The sequence below is a fragment of the Leptonychotes weddellii genome, chromosome 15 (genome assembly GCF_054177405.1).
Source record: "Leptonychotes weddellii isolate Sample4059 chromosome 15, ASM5417740v2, whole genome shotgun sequence".
Classification (NCBI taxonomy): Eukaryota; Metazoa; Chordata; class Mammalia; order Carnivora; family Phocidae; genus Leptonychotes; species Leptonychotes weddellii.
In genome coordinates, this window is record NC_138383.1 from 4,312,641 (window position 1) to 4,320,960 (window position 8,320).

Consider the following 8,320-nt stretch of genomic DNA (forward strand, 5'->3'; position numbering starts at 1 on the left):
CACCCTTCCTGAGGATTGGAGTGTGCACCTCAGAGAGGGCAGGGAGGGTCTGTGGGGAGTCCTGGGGGGCGGGCGGCGGCTGGCCCCACGGATGTGGGAAGAAGGGCAGCCCTTCCTGTCCTCGGCAATTGTCCCAGGACGGGGTGAGCGTACCGCGGGTGTGCGTGTGTGCATGTCTGTGCGTGCCCGTGTACGCGTGTGTGTGTGCGCGTGTCTGTGAGCGTGCCCGTGTACGCGCGTCCCCTCATTCCATGTCACCTCTAAGCTCCCCTATCCATTCTAGAAATTCAGAGGGCTTCAGAGTGCCCTCAGCTGATTGTTGCTATGAGACGTCTACAATTGCATCGGGCTCGAGTCCAGGGTGTCACCTGAGGGTGGCTTTCCTCCTAGGTGAGTATCGTTTCCAGGCATCCATGGGACTCTGCCCCTGAAAAGCACCCCAATACAGGTTTCATCCTCTAATACCTAGGATTCTGGGAGGAGGTGGGGGGCCAGCAGGGGACAGGAGAGGGTGTGCTTGCACCCCTTGCCTCCCACCCCACCCCCCTTCAGGTGTCAGGAAAGTTCTTCAACCCCAGGTGTCCAGCCGCTGTGCCTGCACGGCTTTGCCACAAGGGGGAGCTCCGGAGCTTGGATGCGCCTCCCGTAAAAGAAGACGGAACATCATCTTCTGAAGGCGAGGGGCGATGCTTTAGCCGCCGCGGATCCTCCCTAACACCGGGTGGTGCAAGCGGGGCTGAGGAGCGGCTGAGGGGGTGGCTAGGAGTGGGTTTGGAATAATTTCTCTGCCTGGCCTCGGGACAGGGCCTGGAGGTGGAAGGCCATCCGCAGAGGATGTGTGCTCTTCCCCAAAAGAGCAGCGGCTTGTGAAGGAGGCCGGGAGGCAGAGGCTTCGGGTGCCCAGTGGGGCCAGAGGGCCGAGGGGTTCAGAGCTGGCCCCTCCCAGCCCATCTGTCGGGCAGCCTGGAGGGTCCCTGAGGGCGGCAGCCCCTGGGGTGAACAGCGGGGCTTGGGCCCCGGAAAAACATCAGCTCAAAGTTAAGGCCCGGCTGCTGGGGCTCTCCAGAGCCTCCGCCACGCAGCAGCAGAATACCCAAGTGTGTGTGGGAATGTGTGAGAGAGGGTGTGCACGAGTGTGGCCATGCGCGTGTGACTGCACATCGCCTGTCCTGACGACCGGCAGGGCGCCTGGCTGGTGCTGGCGGGATGCTTCCGCCCCGGGCTTGCTGAGATGAGACTTGATCTCATCCGGGCCAGCAGAGAACCGGAGGACGGCCCAGAGCTGGTCGACACACGCGCGCACACACGCGTGCATCCACGGGCACGCACAGACACACAGGTACGCACACGCCGATCTCCCAGTTGGAGATAATGACAAGACACTCCAGAATGAAGAAAAAAATGTAGAGGCTGGTACAAGCCAAACCTGCAGGCTCCTGGTTCCACATAATCAGCCCCACGGAGCCAAGGCGTGACTGAGGCGGAAACCCAGTGATTTGCCTGCTGACAGGCCACTGAAGGGCCCCTAAAGTCAATTGCCCTGGTGGCTGGCTTTTCCTCACCGAGCTGGGGAGCCGGGTCCCTGGGAGGAAAGGACCAGACCTGGGCTTGGCCAGGCTGAACGCCCCCCCCGACCCCGCCCAGGGCAAGTGACAGAGAGACAGGGTGATGTCCCCCTCCTGCTGGCCTGCAGAGCTGTCACCTCGGCCTGGCTCTGCTCAGTGACCTGTGAAACCTTGAAAACAGAGCTGGGAGTTGTCTGTTTCCACCGTGGATGCTGGGGGGCACTCCCACCCCATCCCCTGGGGCCCGGAGGCTACTGCCTTCACCAGCTTCTCGGCTGTCAGAGAATGGCCTCCTCTGGCTTTGGCCGAGGCCTCTCCCACCCAGGCTCTACCTTCCACTCTCCTCAAATTCTGCTCTCCGGCCCCAGCACACAGGCTGCACCACCCCCTCTCGGGCCCCCCACCCCCAAAGTCCCTCTTCTCTGGTCCTTCAAAGACCTGCTGCCTCCTTGCACACTTTTTTTTTTATGACCTTTTTTTTTCTCATGAGATTTGCCCTTCTTCTCTGTTTCCACCCACCTCATCCTGGGAGGGGCCTTTCTACAAGAAGGAGTAAGGAGAGCTTCCTTTGCATGATTCCAGCCAGAGTCGGTCCGGAAGAGGATGAACATCTAGCCTGCAGAGGTTCGTAGGAATGAGGTGTCCCGCGGGGTCTGACTCCAGGACGGAGCTGGGACCCTGGGGTGGAGAAGGGGTGTGGAGGCAGAGAAGCCAGGGAACTAGAAAGAGACAGGAGGGTGTGGGGGGAGAGAAGGAGGAGGCCAGGGAGAGTAGGGCCTCCCAGTCAGATGTTACCCGAGGTGGACAGCAGGCGACCCACAGGGGAGAGCAGGAGTATTTGTACTGGGCCGCCTTTGGACACCGTGAGCCCACAATGCACCAACACTGAGACCTTCTCTCCTTAAGAGTGTCTTCACACCACCTGGGCCCCGATGCGATAAGGAGAGCCTGCAGGTGACATGCAGGCAACAGACATGCTGCTTGACCCAGCCGGAGGCTCTGAGGCCCCAATCCCAGACCACTGTCCAGATGACCTAGGTTCCCTCTGGCCCAGGGTGAGGGGCGAGGGTGTGGACGGCAGCACCAGGTCAGTGACAGGGACCAGAATGGGCAGAAAGGGAGAGATGGACAGGTCCACACAGGGGCATGGAGAGGACAGGACAGCCCAGCCTCCAATATATCTGCTCCAGGCAGCCCACTGGAGGATGAGAAGGGGCTCCGGGCATCCAGCAAGAGGCCTTGTACTCGCCGGAAGGGGCGGCCTGGACCTGCCCCTCAGACTGCCCAAGCCCTCCTCACTAGGTTTCTCCTCAGCACTCAAGATGAAGCCTGACCTTCTTGAAGCCTGAACTCCAAGCGCTTGGTCCTGAGGCTGTCCTCCTTCGAGATGCTGTTGCCTGGGCAGGCCGTGTGGTCAGGCCTGCAGCCCAGGTTCCCCAAACCAGAAAGAGCAGAGTCAGGATTTGAATGCAGGCCTCTCTGACTCCGGAGCGTGGTGATCATGACCACGTGGAGGGTGGTGGTAGCTGAGGGCTAGGGGGTGCCTATCTGTGCCAGACTCTCCAAATGCTCCCTCTGCCTTGCTCCTCCAGCCCTCACACAGCCAGCGAGCCCAGTGCTATCTGAACCACTGTTTGTTTGGGGTTTGTTTTTTTTTAAGATTTAATTTATCTATTTGATAGAGAGAGGGAGCGTGTGCGCACAAGCAGGGGGAGCAGCAGACTCCCCACTGAGCAGGGAGCCCGATGCGGGACTCGATCCCAGGACCCTGGGATCATGACTTGAGCCGAAGGCAGATGCTTAATGACTGAACCACCCAGGCGCCCCTGAACCACTGTTTTATGGACAAGGAAATGGAATTATAGTTCCAGATGAGGACTGGACAGTGAGTATTTCAGGGAGAGGGAAGAACGTGAGAAGCCATGAAGGTATTCCTTTGGGAGACGTTTCCCAAGCACCAGCGTGCCAGGAGCAATACCAGGCATGGATCTACAAAGACTGAAGACGCAGCGGTCCCTCACCCCAAGGAACTCCTGACACGGAAGGGCACAGGGTAGCTGGTGCGCTGTAAAGGTGGTGGGGGTGGGAGCTGCCAGTGGGGAGGACTCACGTGTCATGCTGAAGAGTTTGGACATTTGCCAGAAGCCCTGGGATCCATCGAAACAGGGGAAAGACGATCAGCAGATGGACACCTTCTCCCATGCCCCTCCCACCCCAGCACGCTGGGGATAGCATGTTCCTTCTGTAGTGGGAAGAACAAAATTGGCATTTAAGACGACACTAAATGAAACCCAAGTGCACCCATTTCTGTCCATCCCTGGGGAAGGTTCTGGTATGAGGTCTAAAATTAAAGCCCAGGTCAGTCCCCTAGCCAAACAACTGTTCTTATTGAGGTGACCAAGCATAATTCCTGCTTATCCCAAGTCGTGGGCTTTAGCTTTCTACCGGTCCATGGAATAATGCAAACAAACCAATCACATGCTACTGGGGAAACAGAGGTCACCCCAGCCTTTTGATACTACAGAGTCTGTCTCCCACAGCCCATAGCCATGCTCACTCTGTTCCCGAGTACAACCCCTGAGTGGCCCTGCATGGCGTGCAGGATCCTCCCCCCAGGCTGTGAGTACACGGGACTAAAAAACCATGGATAATCTCATCTGTCCAGGGCTGGGTGCTATGTGCTTAGTCCTCTCTCACCAACAGAGTCAGGAGGAGGTAATTCAACATGTGTGTTTGGTTTTGCAAAGAAGATGCCTTGATGGGCCTTTGTGGTGAAGACAGCAGGCGGGGGCTCTGAATGAAGCGGGGCTGCACAGTGAGAGGAGAGAGAATGTCCCTGGGAATCTGGCCTGAGCACATGGCAGAGAGTCCTGGGGAAGCAGAGCTATGGGTGAAGGGTCCCGATGGGACCTGAGTACTCCTGGGGGTGGGGCTGGAAGAAGGAGGGCGGAGGGGGGGCAGTGTAGAAATTTTCCTTGACTTGTTTCTCCAAGGAATTCAAGAAGAATAGGGGATATTCACTAACAGTAATAATCAGAGCTTTTCTAGTGCATGGCTTGTGTCAGGTGCTTTTTGCAGGAAGAATTGCATCTACTTTTCAACTTTGCCCTCAGAGTCAAGTGTTTTTCCCATGTTGTGGATGAGGAAAACAGGCTGGAGAGACCAGTCCTTCATCCACAGACACACACTAGTGGATGGTGGAGTCTGTCTCTAAACCCATGTCTGTCTGGCTGCCAAGGCTCCGCACCTCACTGGCTGTGCTGTCTCCAGCAAGTGATGGGAAGACAGTGCCACGTGGCCAAGGCTGACCCAGGGTCTCAGCTGGCCCACTCCCAGGATCTCCTGTGGCTCTTCGTTCTTCATTTTCATAGACTGGGGAGTAGCCCTGGGGAGAAGCTCCTCATCGGGGATCCTGAAGTGGAGCCTCCTGGAGAGGAGGCCCTGCCTTGAGCAGCTGGGGTACAGTTTGGGATGGGCATCATGCTTGGGTCCCTGGGCCCCTGGACTGCCTGCCTGGCTCCTTTTTAGGGACAGCAGGTAGTATTCAAAGTGACAGTTCTTTTTGTTTTGTTTTGTTTTTTAAGATTGTATTTATTTATTTGACAGAGAGAGACACAGTGAGAGAGGAAACACAAGCATGGGGAGTGGGAGAGGGAGAAGCAGGCTTCCCGCCGAGCAGGGAGCCCGATGCGGGGCTCAACCCCAGGACTCTGGGATCATGACCTGAGCTGAAGGCAGATGCTTAATGACTGAACCACCCAGGTGCCCCTCAAAGTGACAGTTTAAACCAATAGGCCTGGCAGGGCAGGGAGGCAGCCTGCAGCTCTGCCTACAAGGCTGCAACTTCTGTTCAGCTCACAGGGTATGTGGGGAGGTGAAGGAGGCTGGAATTCAGCTTTTGTAACTGCTTTTTGGATAAACTTGGCCTTGATGTGGCTGACATCACAGTGCAACTGAGGGAGTTTTCTATGCGCACAGTTTTCGATTTATCTTCTGCTATTTTTTTCCTAGTGCTTTGAAGAGGTTTTAAGTGCCCATCAATAATACTTTCCAAATGTTCGCAGATGTTAGGTAATTGATTGGGGCTGGCATCAGAGCGTGAACGAGGGAGGAAGGAGGGTGCCTGTGAGGCATCCTTAGCATAGTCAAGCATGCTCTAACTCCTTCTCCCTCACACTAATGGGTTAATGGGGTTAACCAGGGCCTAAGTTGGGGTCCCTGGTGGAGTAGACTAAGCACCTACTTGTCTGTTCTTGGTTGCCTTTTCGAAAATGTTCTCTTTCCCACTTTACTTTTAAGTGAAATCCAATGTTGATGTTAATATGCCTATAGTTTAAAAGATCAAATAATAACAAAAAATTGCAGCCCCACCCTTACCCTGCCCCAACCCTTAGTTCTGGGAAAGCCAATTACAGCATTTTCATCTTTTACTTCTGCATTTTGTCTCCATGATTCTAAATGCTATGCTCACACTGTTATTTTCTTGATTTATTAAGTTAGATATTGTCTATTTCCTGCTCAAGTAGGTGAGGATTTAGCTCTCTTATACTCCAATACCACCCCCTTTTTTTCCCACAATCCTCCCAATACGGTTATATTACTTTTTTATTATTATTAGTCAGTGTTTGCCTTGTTATGCCTATGTAAATATTGCTGTTTTCTTTCTTCTACAGCTTTTTGTTTTTCCTGGTGTTAATCATTGCCTCATTTTTTATTTGTATAGTTTTCAATTTGGCTTTGATAATATTTTTCCACATGCTTTGAAAAGGTTTCAGATGGGGGCGCCTGGGTGGCTCAGTCATTAAGCGTCTGCCTTTGGCTCAGGTCATGATCCCAGGGTCCTGGGATCGAGCCCCGCATCGGGCTGCCTGCTCGGCGGGAAGCCTGCTTCTCCCTCTCCCACTCCCCATGCTTGTGTTTCCTCTCTCACTGTGTCTCTCTCTGTCAAATAAATAAAATATTTAAAAAAAAAGAAAAAGGTTTCAGATGCCTATCAATAATATCTTCCAAATGTTCACAGGCATTAGATAATATATCCGTTCCATTGTTTTCTTAGAGACCTCTCTTTTTGCTCTGATCTGGAGCCATCCTTTCCATCATTTTTTCCTTCTCTGTCATTCTGAGACTTCCTCTCACTATTTTCCTGTGCTGAGTCTCCTGTTACTTGGATCCTATGTTTTTGTCTAACTTGATTTATGTCCTCATTTTGCTGGAGCACATTCTCTGAAGCTTTCATAGAAGGGGTAAGTGGGGATAAGTGTCCTGGTGACTCTGAAATCCTTCTATATAGAAGGTCCTACTCTGCTCAGTCCTCCCACCAACTCCCTCCATAATCCAAAGAGACAAAGTCATTTAGAACTAAATGTCAGGCCAGAGTGAGGTGAGTTCCAGGTGTCACAAGAGGAGGACAAGCTGTGGGTCCTCAGCCTCCAGAGGAGTCTGTCTCCTGCATCTGCCCAGGGTTCACCCCACCTGGTCTGGCCTTGCAGATATATCCCTGTCTTCCCAACCAGCCTGTTCAAGTGCTAACCTGATCACATGATTTATATCCTCTGTAAGATCACATGGAATGAGCTCTTGCCTTGGATACCAGCCTGGGGAGCCAGCCTTGGGTGAGCCTTACATACTCAGTGACCACAGGTTTTTCCCCATACCCTGATGTTCTTTTTCTGCAGAAAAGAACACTCCCTCCTGCCCCTACACAGCCTACTTCCCTTCCTAGGCCTGTATTTACTGTGTGTCATAAGGCAGTTCAGGTGGAAAGGCCCTGAGCTCAGAGTCAGAGGCCTGTAAACCCAACAATCATGAATAAGTCACTCAGCTCCATATTACAGATGGGGAAATAAAAGTTCAAAGAGTCATACTTTCCCATGGTCAAATGAGAACATATACAAAGGGGTTTATATGGTGTTTAAACATGACACAGAGTTTGGATTATTATTACTCTTGAAAGAAATCAAGTCATTCCTGGGGAGGGGGGGTCCAGTCTATCAGTTAATTTGCCAAGTCACCAAGATTTTCAAGGTCAGTTTTACTTGTGGGCAGATGCTATGCAGAATTGAGTGACTTTCTTAAAGCCAGAGGGACCCAGAGTTTCTAGGAGCTCATTTTGAAGCACAAGGATAAGTGTTTAGAGCAGTAGCACAACCTCGGCTGAGCATTAGGCTTAACTGGGGAGCATTAAAAACGCTGCTTTCAGGAGCATGGGTGGCTCAGTCATTGGGCATCTGCCTTCAGCTCGGGTCGGGATCCCAGGGTCCTGGGATCGAGCCCCACATTAGGCTCCCTGCTCAGTGGGAGGACTGCTTCTCCCTCTCCCACTCCCCCTGCTTGTGTTCCCTCTCTCACTGTGTCTCTCTCTGTCAAATAAATGAAATCTTTAGGGAAAAAATGCTGCTTCCCAGGCTGTGCCCCAGGCCCATTAAGTCAGAGTCTCTGGAGCAGGGTCCTGACATCAGTGTTATTTAAAGCTTCCTGAGAGGGGTGCCTGGGTAGCTCAGTCGTTAAGCGTCTGCCTTTGGCTCAGGTCATGATCCCAGGGTCCTGGGATCTCATAAAATCCTGTTAAGTAGAACAGTTATTACCCCATTTGACAGGGGAGAAAACCACATCTCTCGCTGTGTCTCTCTCTGTCAAATAAATAAATAAAATCTTTAAAAAAAAAAAAAGCTTCCTGAGAGTTCCAGGGCACCTGGGTGGCTCAGTTTGTTAAGCATCTGACTCTTGATCTCAGCTCAGGTCTTGATCTCAGGGTC